The sequence below is a fragment of the Thermobia domestica genome, chromosome 11, assembly GCF_964235325.1.
Source record: "Thermobia domestica chromosome 11, izTheDome1.hap1.1, whole genome shotgun sequence".
Classification (NCBI taxonomy): Eukaryota; Metazoa; Arthropoda; class Insecta; order Zygentoma; family Lepismatidae; genus Thermobia; species Thermobia domestica.
The window spans coordinates 84780669-84793755 of NC_137464.1; the positions used below are offsets into that span (position 1 = coordinate 84780669).

Sequence of the window (13087 nt, forward strand, 5' to 3'; positions counted from 1 at the left end):
CTCTAGGATGTCCCTCATGATACAATCTCTTCTTAGGCAATGTCCCAACCAGTTTCTCTTCCTCTTCCTAATAATATCTAGAAGTGTTCTTTTCTCACCCACCATTTCTAACACTCTCTCATTCGTTTTCCGTTCGACCCAACTAATTCTTTCCATTCTTCTCCACACCCACATTTCGAAGGCTTCCAGTCGATTTTCGTCACCTTTACGTAATGTCCACGTTTCCGCCCCATACAGTACAACACTCCACACGAATATATATAATAAACAAAGAACAAAATGTACTAACTATAACAGTCTTACATGTTTTATTTGGTTTTCAGTATTTTTTTAAAAAAATGTTATTTCAATAACGTGAAGAATTATAAATATTTTATATGCATGCCAGTTGAAGAAAAAAATAATTATCCTTTTATTAGGCTGCGGCTATGATACTGTCCCTTGGTTTCAGTCCGTTTTATCAGAATTTTCCTTAGTTTTGTCCTGTTCGATTTTGTCCTGCATTCGTAATAATCTGTTTAGTAATTCTAACAAAGTTTGTAAGAAGACTAACTATTTCTTCAAGTTTCATCATAAATTTTAGATGTTATTCTACTTGTTCTTCTAGGATAAAATTACAGGGTGTCCGAGAAGTCCTTCCCTGATTACAGAAATTGATAACTCAGGCTAGAAATAAGATAGAAATATGAAACTGGTGTTGAATTGTTTACAAACTATAAAAGTTTTGGTCACATCAGTACACTTCCACATGAGCACCCTTGGTAGCACGTAGCACATCTAGGCGATATTCAATTTCCATCCAAGAAGAATGGCCCGATAATTCGATCGTGCAATAACGCGCACCAAACATTCACCTTTGGACTGCCTCTGGTGAACTCCCTGACCTCCCTGGGGGGTTCTGAACCCCAAATGCGTACATTATGGCGATTCACTACTCCACTGACAAAGAATGTCGCTTCGTCGGAAAAGGCAATTCGTCTGAGATAACCATTATCGTCCTCAATACGTGATAGCATTTCGACCGCAAAGTCATATCGACGTGTACCGTCGTCGGGCAACAAGGCCTGAACGAGTTGCACTTTGTAAGCACGAAACAATAAACATTTGTGTAAAATGTCATGGATAGAGCTTTTTGGCATCTGTAATTCACGTGAGGCCCTGCGCACCGATTTCTTAGGACTTCTCAGAAAAGACTGCCGCACAACCTCCACCGTGTCTGCTGAGGTTCTTGGTCGACCAGACCTCGGAAGGTCAGCAACCGACCCTGTGTTCTTGAACTTCTCATACCATGCTTTAATGCTCTTGACATCAGGTGGAGTCCTCCCAAATGTTGTCTGGAACTGTCTCTGCACCGTGGTTGGTGATCGTGTCTCATGGTACCACAGGACACACTGTGCCTTCTCCTGGTTGGTTGGCATGGCTTCTTGGGCTTCTTACTTACGTACTACAAACCTAAAACAAAAAAATTGAGACTTGGTAAAACAGAACAAACCTAACACAGACAAAAACTTTTATAGTTTGTAAACAATTCAACACCAGTTTCATACTTCTATCTTATTTCTAGCCTGAGTTATCAATTTCTGTAATCAGGGAAGGACTTCTCGGACACCCTGTACTATGATAGAGTTCCGTTATTAGCAACCTTATTCACATCTACTATTTCAGTAAAGATGAATTTGTGACTTTTTAATGCCTGCAGAGAAATGGAGAATTGATTGACTCAGTTGCAAATAAAGCCGTTTGACATTGTAACTGAAACAATCATAAAACAAATTTAATTCGGTCCAATATGAAGTCATTTCACATCAAAATTTTATTCCATTTTTCAGTAGTTCATCTCCAACATGCTAAGGCTCACAGTACGTAAAAGATGCCACAGTTCACATCCTCAAGACATGTTTGGCCATATAAGAACGAGTAGAATAACATCTAAAATTTATGATGAAACTTGAAGAAATAGTTATTCTGCTTATAGAATCTGTTATAATTACTAAAGAAAAAAATCATGGAAGAAATCCCTCCCTGCACTGAATTCCACGTTTACAAAGATTAGTCAGAACTTGAATTCATGTTCTGCCTAAAGATAAGATCATTTAAATTATATTTTACAAAGTGCTGCATTGTCTTTAGGCAGAACGGGAAGACACCGTTTAAAGATCGATTTGTTGATCGTGTTACTATATATGTAGCATTTCCATATATGTAGGATTTACTTGAGAAGTGCTTTCGTAGCAAGGAAAAGTTCCCCAATAAGGTCGGTTGCTAATTGATTTGATTTTGGCTTTAACTTCCTCTCAGCAGCGGGAATATATCAGACATGGACCTACAGATAAACGTGAATCCGAACCACATGAACTCTCGCCGGGAATCGAACTCGGGTCTCCCACGCGGTCGCTAATTGACAGTAGGGCAGCCTATCCTAGCCGAGAAGCAGTACATATACCAGCCAGCAGGGAATTATAAACAATACAATATAAATTGGTGACGCAGACTTAAGCGAAATCAAGATAGTGTAAAGAAGACTCCTCACACGGAGTGTTACCATTTCCTGTCTCTCTGTCCGAGCAGATCAGAGAGGTGCGCGCGGGAAGACAGAGGATGAGTTTGTTTAAGCTACAAAATATGATTTGTTGTCAAGACAGCTGACGAGTTGGATAATGTTAGGGTACTGTAAGTTCAGAGTACAAAATAGGCACATAAAGGCTATTCTGAAATTACTAAAAAAATGATAGCAATTTATTAGTCTCTCTCTCTCTGAAATAAGATGCTTAGCAAAACGTTTGAATATCAGGTTTCTTTCTTCAAGGAAAGAGATTAAAACAACAAATAATAAAAATGGAAAATGAATTGAAATTTTTAGTTTTGCGCCCTTGTTATTAATATATTCTCTAGGCTAAGAGACAGATGATTAATGAAAGTGAACATTTATTGGTAAATTCATAATTTGAGAGGAAACGGATGCCCGAACCCCAAGAAAAGCCAGGAACACAATGAAATCCGCCAAACACTTGCGTGGTCTAGGACAGTGTTTCTTCCAAACATGTTTTTGCGGGGGTACTGCCTCCTTGGAGCTCTGAGAGTGCCCCCTGGAGGAGACCAAAATAATACATCTATAACATAATAATAAATAGAATAATACCATGTGAAAATAATATGTGCCCCTCCGAACATTTTCTTTTCTTGAAAGAAACACTGGTCTGGGATGGAACTATGCAACCCGAGCCTCACTCGAACTTAGGATCGAAAGTGTTTTAAACGAGTTTACAAAATATATTGAAAAAAGTAATTTAAATTAAAATTATGAAAGATAATGTTAAAAAGTGAAAAAAGTTTAATTATATGCTGGAAATGTCCTAGGGTTCTACGGAGAAAAATTAAAAATGAAATGAAATATTTAAGTTTAAATTCCATGGTTATGTCGGCTATGCTAAAGGAGACGGTGATGGTGGGAAATGGATGAAATAGTGAAATGAAGAAGCAAGAAGTGGGAGGAAACGGGAGAACCCCGAGAAAACCACGCACACAGTGTTTGTCCGCCACAAAGTTCACTTGGCGCGAGCTGAGATTGAACCAAGGACCCCATGCACCAGAGGTGAACGCTCAACCACTGAGCAGGAGAAAAATTAACCTTAATCTAACATCAGTACTTAAAATTTATATAAAGTAAGGAACTCACCTTGGGGTCGTGTTGCCTCAGGAATAGTGCCTGGTTCATAGGGTACCTTTTTCGATCCCAGCTCGCGTTAAGTGGGCTTTGTGGTGAACAAACACCATGTGCATGGGTTTGCTCGGTGTTTTCCCGTTTCTTTCCACTTCCTTCATTCCATCGTTTCATTCATTATAATTATCACCGTCTCCTTTATCCCCTAAGAATAAACATGTAACGTTAAATTAGAAAAAAAAATATAAAAAATAAAAACTTACCAACCGTAAAGGCTGTTATTCCTGCAGCAGGCACTGCGCAACCCACTGTATAAACCATCGCTGACTGAACACCAGGATCAATCTAACGTTTTATTTTCGATAACTTTGCAAATCTTGGCTCTCAGTTTTTACTTTCTGTGTGAAGAAAGAAAACCCGATTGCGGCAGAATAGAAAAAGGTCGTCGACAAAAGATAGGAAGCTTGATCATGAAAGAAAACTCTCAAGGACAGAACTTTGACCTGATCACGATAGAACAAATAGGTCTATGTACCCTACGGAAGTGATAACATTTATTGAATTATATCTATCTCAGTCACCGTGAATAGATAATGAATTATCAAATATCATTGGAAAGTACAGAGTGTATACAAAAGTTATTTATATACATATATAATACATAAATCAATATCTATAATTATATTGTTCCATAGTCAATACATTTGTTTCGATGGGAATTACAATTAATGGTCTTGTTTGTTATTTAAAATTTAAGTTTATTAAATAATAGGTCTGTCATATTACTACCAACGCAAAAATATATCAAGAAATAGGAGACCAGAGAGTTAAAGATTCCACGTAGTTATATAACCTAAGAACATCACAACATAAAGGCTCAGTCCGTAGCTAGTGGGTAGCCAGAGGGGACTTAGCCTCCATTAAACTTTCAGTTGTTTGTTAATATATACTAGTGTTCTCCACATCGATTTTTCGGAAAACCGAAATATGATTTTTGAAAAAGTTCAAATTAAAAAAAAAAAAAAAAAGATTTTCAGTTTTCAAAACCGCTTTTCGATTTTCAAAGCCAATTTTTGATTTTCAGTTTTAGAAATTGATTTACGGTTTCGATTTTTGAAAGCAAATTTTGATATTTGGTTTTCTTTCTTTATCGTGGAAATTATTTAAAGTGAATAAGAACAAAAATAATTTTTAAAAATGGGAATAACGTGCATAAACAGAAATAGTATACTCACAAACGTGAATGTGTTTAATTTGTGTACAGTTGTAATGTTCTACAAAATACAAATATGTTACATACGTATGCGTAGTATGCCCGTTTCCTGTGTAAAATGCGGCTGTGAAGCTCACCCTCAGTGCACGAGATGAAGCCTGATGTGAGTTCTGAGATTGGTACATTAGAACATGGTGACTGCAGATGCCAAACATTATCTACACCACGACCAGTGGCGTATTTACGATTTTGTTTCGGGAGGGGCTTTGTCAACTTTCGGGGGGGGGGCTTTGCCTGAAAATGTGAAAATTCTGCAAGATATTTCCTATACTTTACTATAGTAAGTAAGATTTCGGGGGGGGCTTAAGCCCGGAAGCCCCCCCTAAATACGCCACTGACCACGACATAACCACTTTGCCTCTTTCACTGTCAGAATAGAGAAAATCTGGAAATCTGAAGGGCATTTGAACACGGATTGCCTGGTTGATAGTAGTCATATACTTGCTCCTACTCCGCCACCGCGCCCCGTCGATTTTAATGAAGCTTGGAATATGCCTTCCTCCAATCTTACAAAATATCCTTATTGTTTGATGTTGCAAGAATCCATCATAAATAAGGGAGTAAATCTTTTAACCCGTAAGTACTACACGGAGTCTGACCGCTGGAAATGCCTTTTCGCCATAACTTCCCATTCGACCGCCTCTCCCAATTGTCGCTTCCTCTACCTTCTTGGTTATATTAAGTGTGTATGCGAGTCACGCAAAAATTACCATCGTGTCGTTAGTTTGTCCGCAACCTATTGTTCGGAGTCTGACAGACTCCACGTAGTACTAATGTGACAAAAAACATACGTAGTACTAAAGGGTTAAATTCACCCCATGCTGGAAGTTTTCATTTACAAAAATTCATTTTTTGGTATAAACTATGTAAAAAAGTTGAATTCGATAAAACGTAATGTAGAACTCTTTCGTGGCTAAGCGGTTAGCGTACGCGCCTTTGGTGTGTGAGAACCGGGTTCGATTCCCGGCGGGAGCTCATGTGGTTGGTATTCCACGTTAATCAGTAGGTCCCGTCTCATATAGCCTCGCTGCTGAAAGGGACGTTAAACTCAAAATCAACTCAACTCACAACGTAATGCATGTTTTCAGTAGGATTCCCAATCAACTTCAATAGTTGTGGTTGAAATTGGTCAAAGATAAGTTTGTAAAACGGGCTAAATTCCGACAAATTTTAAAGTGTCATCATTGAAATAATTTGATATTCAGAAAATATTTTTCTTTGATAACTTTTACAAAATGATTCGATGTTGATGCAACATGGCATATACTTTATTTTAAGCTTCCCAATCAGCCACTGCATGGGATTAAAGTGTGCCAAGAATTTGAAGAGTGAATCTCTAAATTGGTTCCAGGATACTTTTCGTCAATAGAATGAACTATTTATCTTAATATGCCCTTGTAACTTTTTCTCTAATAGCTACAAAACACCGAAATTTCGCACCACGCAATTATCGACAAGGGGGCATTGTTTGACACACATTTTATTACAATTACATATTTCAAATCAATATATTAAATGAAAACTTACAATAGCTCACTTACTATGCAGTGTTGCAAACTAAAGATGCAATAGTACAGAAGCGAAGATTTTTTTTTCATGAAAGCACGAAAGAGAAAAAAAAATGCACATCCAACCCTATTCAGAAGGTACGTCTTGGTACGTGCATTGGTATGTGTTGAATGAACTTGTTTGCTCTGCAATGTTTTGCCTTCAGGCGAACTACTGGCGATCGACTAGATAAGAGTCAAGAAAGGAAGGAAAAGATATGCTTATTTCATGGAGATATGCTTACTTCTTGGCATTAAGTGTTGAAAACCTAAGCTGTTCTGGATATCCATTTTCTAATTTTACAATAAGAATGAAGGAAATGTTAATTCTCATATAAAGGAAGAAAGAAAGAAAAAATTATATTTCACACAGATAACAAAATAAATTATTCTACTTATCTACGCCTTGGCGTTGAGTGTTTCAAAATTGTTCAGAATGTTATTCCTAATTCCAGGAGAAAAATGAAGGAATGAATATAATTGTTAATTCTCATAGAAAGAAAAATATAATTTCATTTATTAAACAAAGAGAATAAGATAAAATATTTCAATCTTCCTTGGCAATTCCAAATGCTTAGAACAACTTTTTTTCTTCTACTTGCGAACACTTCATATCTTCAAACTAATATTAGCTTTGAACAAAACACTTTTCAATAACCATAAAAATCTTATAGTTTTAAACCTAATAGTATGTCCACGAACGATGATTATCTATCACCGCATTGATTCGACGTGGCATAGAATCAATTAATGAAGGAAGAAAGAAATGGGAAAGGATTTAAATGGACTGGGACCTGTATGTTAGGTGCCATCCCAGCATTTGCCTGGTATGAATGAAGGAAACCGAAGAAAACCTCACTCAGAATGGCTGCACTGAAAAAGCTGTTACACCTTTTCGCCAAGTGCCTTCCTACACATAGTGAATGAAACATCTTATTTCTAAACACTTTCAATCAACAGTTTTGTTGGAGCGTTTTATATGAGATCTCATCCTTGATTATTTAATGGAAGATGAAGATGTCTGGGTCATTGTCCGTCTAAAAAAAAAAAAAAAAAAAAAAAGTTTAGTATGGGCAGTATAATATTCGACAACAAAAACGTTCTTATTCCTGTTACCTAGAGTCTTTTTCCCGTTACCTAAGTTTTTTTTACTACTTCCTTCAAAGACTAAGCATGATTCTTTCTTAATCTCCTAATCTCACTTTATTTGTGATCCAAACTTCCCCCTTAACAAAGAGAAATTATGAAACTTGTTGACTTAAATGATTGAAACAATATTGGTGAAAATTTCAGGAACAGCAATTACGCAATAGATGATTAGGATATTTAAAACACAACCTATACGATAGTAGAGATGCTACAACTATATGATATTTTAATTGAAATGTACGACGAGTAAACGGAACGCTGTAATACTGAAAACTGATATACATGTTATTTACTCTTCTGTCTGTTATTGTGTGCAGAAAGTAGTGTTACTGAGGAAACGAGACAAGACGATATCGTCCAATAAAAGTAGTTAAACCTTCTTGAACGAAATTGAATTTCCATGATACTTCACGAGACGAGAGAGACCCCCTTCGTGAACAACACTAGCAAAAATAACGAAGTTTACGTCGTGACCATGACAGTGGTGTGATTCTATTTTTTTAACAAGGGTTCTGTATATATATATATATATATATATATATATATATATATATATATATATATATATATATATATATATATATATATATATATGTGTGTGTGTGTGTGTGTGTGTGTGTGTGTGTCTTGGAAACGAATTATCCTAGATAGGATGGTTGTAAAAAAAGTATTGGAAAGACCTTAATCCAGCAATGGATCAAAACTTGTTCATAATGGTTTGTATGCGTTTCGAACATAAAGAACCCTCACAACTATACTGATGTAATCGCAGTTCTCATTCTTGATATCTGAGCATTTGGGATTAAGAAATAAACGCTTATACTTTGTTCTGAGAGATCATATGTTTAACTGTGACTGTAAGAGGTTCTAAAAACAAAGTTAAACAAAAAATTTACGGTTTCTGGGAACAAGTAAGTAACGTTTACTGTTGCATAGGTTTAACAAACGGTTCTGCGAACTGAAAATATTTTCACAACCGGTTTTAGCGAAACGGTGCAAACTGGCTGAATAGCACCACTGGACCGTTGGGAATCACCGGTCAGTTCGATCACCTGTAGTGCGACATCTTCAAATTCGAATTTGAACTAGCTCAGAATTTTATCTAATTTTTGTCCATTTTTGTCCCTTCAAGAAAACATTTTGTATCCTTAAAATAAACGAGGGAGGGCCACTTTTAAATTTGGCCATTTTGATCACCTGTAATGCGACATCTTCAAATTTGAATTTTAAATAGCTCTCAATTTTGCCCATTTTTGCCCATTTTTGTCCACCCAAGAAAACATTTTGTACCATTAAAATAAACGAGGGAGGGTCACTTCCAAATTTGGCTACTTCGATCACCTGTAGTGGGACATCTTCAAATTCGAACTTTAACTAGCGCAGAACATTGTACAATTGTAGTCAATTTTTGTCCAACCAAGAAAAAAATGTACCACTCATATTAAAAAGGAGGACCATTTCAAAATTGTTTCCACTTTGGTAACCAGCACTGTGACATCTTTAATTCGAATTTTAACTAGCTTAGCATTTTCCCATTTTTGTAGATTTTTGTACCACCAAGCTAGTTAAAATTCTAATTTGAAGATATCCTACTACAGGTGATCGAAATGCCAAATTTTGAAATGACGTCTCTGCTTTATTTGAATGGTACAAAATTCTTTCTTGGTAGTACAAAAATGTACAAAAAATGGACAAAATTCTAAGCACGTAAAAATTCAAATTTGAAGATGTCGAACTACAAGTGATCGATGTGACCGAAATTTCAAATAGCCCTCCCTCGTTTGTTTAGATGGTACAAAATTTTTCTTGGTGGTACAAAAATGTAAAAAATCCGACAAAATTATGAGCTAATTAAAATTCCAATTTGAAGATGTCGCACTACAGATGATCAAAGTAGTCAAATATTGAAATGACACTCCCTCCTTTATTTGCATGGTTCAGTTGTTTTCTTGATTGGTCAAAATGCGACAAAAATCAGAAATTCTGAGTTAGTTAAAATTCGAATTTGAAGATGTAGCACTACAGGTGATCGAAGTGGCAAAATTTTGAAATTACCTTCCCTCGTTAATTTAATGGTAAAATATTTTTATTGCTTGGACAAAATTGGACAAAATTCTGAGTTTGACGTCCTACTACAACTAAATGGACGCTTTAGACTAGCTTCAAAACTTTTCATTGTTTTCGGGTTTATTGCTAACATTTGGCTCTGAAATGAGAATTTGAAGCATTGTTGCACTGAGTTTATTTAATATTGCAAAAGATAATTGAATTTCTGTTAGTTCTCAACAGTCTTTAGGAATTAGGGAAAGAATAGTTTTTTTATCAAGTGGATTGCATTGACAAACTTTACTGCAATTAATTATTTTAATTAATTTTCTGACTAAAGAAGAAATGAATGAACTTTATTTAATTGAATGAACAGGAACTTTATTTAAATTCAAGGATTTATATTTCTGTTAGCCTATCTGAGGTCCACAAAACTCGCGACTTGGTGCACAAAAATTCCACAAATTCACTACTAACATTTGGCGTAAATATTGCTTTGGTCCGCATTGGATACACTGGGTCAATTTGACATACGCACTATTTTCCACTAAGTGAGGTAATCACACAAACTCAACAAAATTAGTATTAAGGTATTTAAGATAGCAATTCCCTTGGTCGCAATTTTACGCACAGAGTAATACACATATACACTTTTTTCCCTGTGGGTATATCTCTGTTATCTCAAGTGCACAAAACTCGGGACATGATGCACAAAAAATCACAAAATGAGTACTAATACTTGACACACAAATTGCTTTCGCCGGCATTGTACAGACACGGGTATTTCAAAGTAGTTATATTGCGGTTATCTGCGGTGCACAAAACTGGGGTCATGGTGCTCAAACCTGTGCAAATTAAGTACTAATATTTGACATAAAATTGCTTTGCCCGGAATTGTGCGTACTTGGCCGGTGGGCATACGCACTATTTTCTAGTGGAAATATTTTTGTTATCAGAGGTGCACAAAACTTGGGACATGGAGCAGAAAACTTTACAGAAGATGTATTAACATTTCACATACTAAGAGATTTGGTCAGCGCTCTACGCACTTGGGCTATTTGTATACGCACTACTTTCAAGTGGTCATATTTCGGGTAACTGAATTGCACAAAACTCAGAACATGGTGCTCAAAACTCTACAGAAGGAGTACCAACATTTGACATACTCAGAGATTTGGTGGGCGCACTACGCACTTCGGCTATTGGTATACGCACTATTTTCAAGTGGCTATATTTCGGGTATCGGAGATGCACAAAACTTGGGACATGGTGCACAAAACTCTACAGAAGAAGTACTAACATTTGACATACTAAGAGATTTGGTCGGTGCTGTAGGCCTATGCACTTGCGCTATTGGTATACGCACTATTTTCAAGTAGTTATATTTCGCGTATCTGAGTTGGATAAAACTCGGAACGTAGTGCGGAAAACTCTACAGAAGGAGTACTAACATTTGGCACACTAAAAGATTTGGTTGGCGCTGTACGCACTTGGGCTATTGGTATACGCACTATTTTTAAGTGGTTATATCCCAGTTATCTAATGTGTATTAAACTTGGTTGACCGTGCACAAAATTGCACGAAATAAATGCTGATGAATGACATGACTTTGGTCGGTTTCGGTGGTATGCAAATTCCAGTGCCTGGTATACGCACTATTTTCAGGTGTTTATATCTCTGTTATTTGAGGTGCACAAAACTTGAGAGGTGGTGCACAAAATTGCACAAAATAAATGCTAACGATTGATAGGCCCTATACTTTTTGCCGGAATCAGTGTTATCCGAACTCCACACCTGGCATACGCACTATTTTCAAGGTACTCTATCTCTGTTATTTAAGGTGCACAAATCTCGAGAAATAGTGCACAAAATAAATACTAACGATTGATGTAACTTTTGCTGGAATCGGTGTTATGCGAACTCCAGGCTTGGCATACGCACTATTTTCAAGGAGCTATATCTCTGTTATTTGAGGTGCACAAATCTCGAGAAATAGTGCACAAAATTGCACAAAATAAATGCTAACGATTGATGTAACTTTGTGCCGGAATCGGTGTTATGCGAACTCCAGCCCTGGCATACGCACTATTTTTAAGGAGCTATATCCCTGTTATTTGAGGTGTACAAAACTCGGGAAGTGGTGCACAAAATTGCACAAAATAAATGCTAATGATTTATGAAACTTTTGCCGGAATCGGTGTTAGGCGAACTCCAGTGTCTGGCATACGCAATATTTTCAAGAGTCTATATCTTTGTTATCTGAGTTGCACAAAACTGCACAAAACTCGGTCTAGAAATTGATATATGTTTTTCTGATTTTCCAGTTGGACAAACTCAGGCCTGGTATACAGTTGAGAAATTTAAATATGAAAAATTTTAGGTTTCTTAAGGTGCACAAAACTGCACAAAATTTTGGTATAAGTTTTGTTTGAATCGGTTTCTGACGAACTCCAAGTTGACGGACCTTTGTATTTTGCTTAAACAGTAAACTAAATAGGACATTCTAGTAATTAAGTGGCCTCAACTTCTATATGAATTACATAAGCTCAAAAACTACGTAAGACAAAACAGAGTTTATATTTTAATTATTACGAGGGCAAGTCAAGAAAGACTTGGACTGATTTTTTCCCGGCAGTTCTGTTAACGCTGGAGCTTCATAGTTTGGCATACAAGTAGGGTGGGTCTTGCTGTGCATATATATAAAATGTTGTTAAGGAATCATTGCATGTTTGGTAACCACGACTTTTTATTGCAGGTGATGTTCTGCGCCGCCTCTAGAAGTCGCCTGTAGAAGAAATGGAGTCATTACGAGATGAACAATTTGCAGCTATACGGTTCTGCTATCGCCTGGGGAAAAGTGCAACAGAAACTCTAGGAATGTTGAGAGCAGCCTACAAAGATGACGCTCTGCCACGAAGTACCGTGTTCTGGTGATTCAAAGAGTTTAAAGAGGGCCGGCTGACAATCACGAAAGCTGGTGGACCAGGTGTATCAGCGTCAGCTGTTACTGAGGTGAACATTAACACGGCAGCAGTCATTGTTAGAGAAGATCGCCGCATCAGTATCGACGATCTGGCAGCCGCACTACGCATATCTCATGGCAGTGCCTTCAAAATTTTGCATGACCACCTCCACATGAGCCGAGTGTGTGCGCGATGGATTCCGCGACTCCTGACACCAGAGCAGAAGGCCGTTCGAGTGGAGACTTGCAGGGAGCTGTTGCTAAGGTTTGAGGATGGTGGAGACACCTACCGCACCGTGCGACTTTTTTCTATTCCCTGCCCTAAAATCCAGACTGCGTGGACGCCGCTTCTCCGATAATTCCGAGGTTCTGAAGGCATCGGAGGCGGTTTTGAAGGACCTCTCAAAGAATGGTCTGCGACACGTGTTTGAGGACTGGAAGACTCGAAT

The 13087-nt window shown here is 37.2% G+C and overlaps 1 pseudogene; it reads right to left on the bottom strand.

The window, feature by feature from the left end:
* Window positions 1–4182, bottom strand: part of LOC145665197 (glutamate carboxypeptidase 2 pseudogene) — an 11563-nt pseudogene extending 7381 nt beyond the window's left edge.
* Window positions 4183–13087: the final 8905 nt, after the last annotated feature.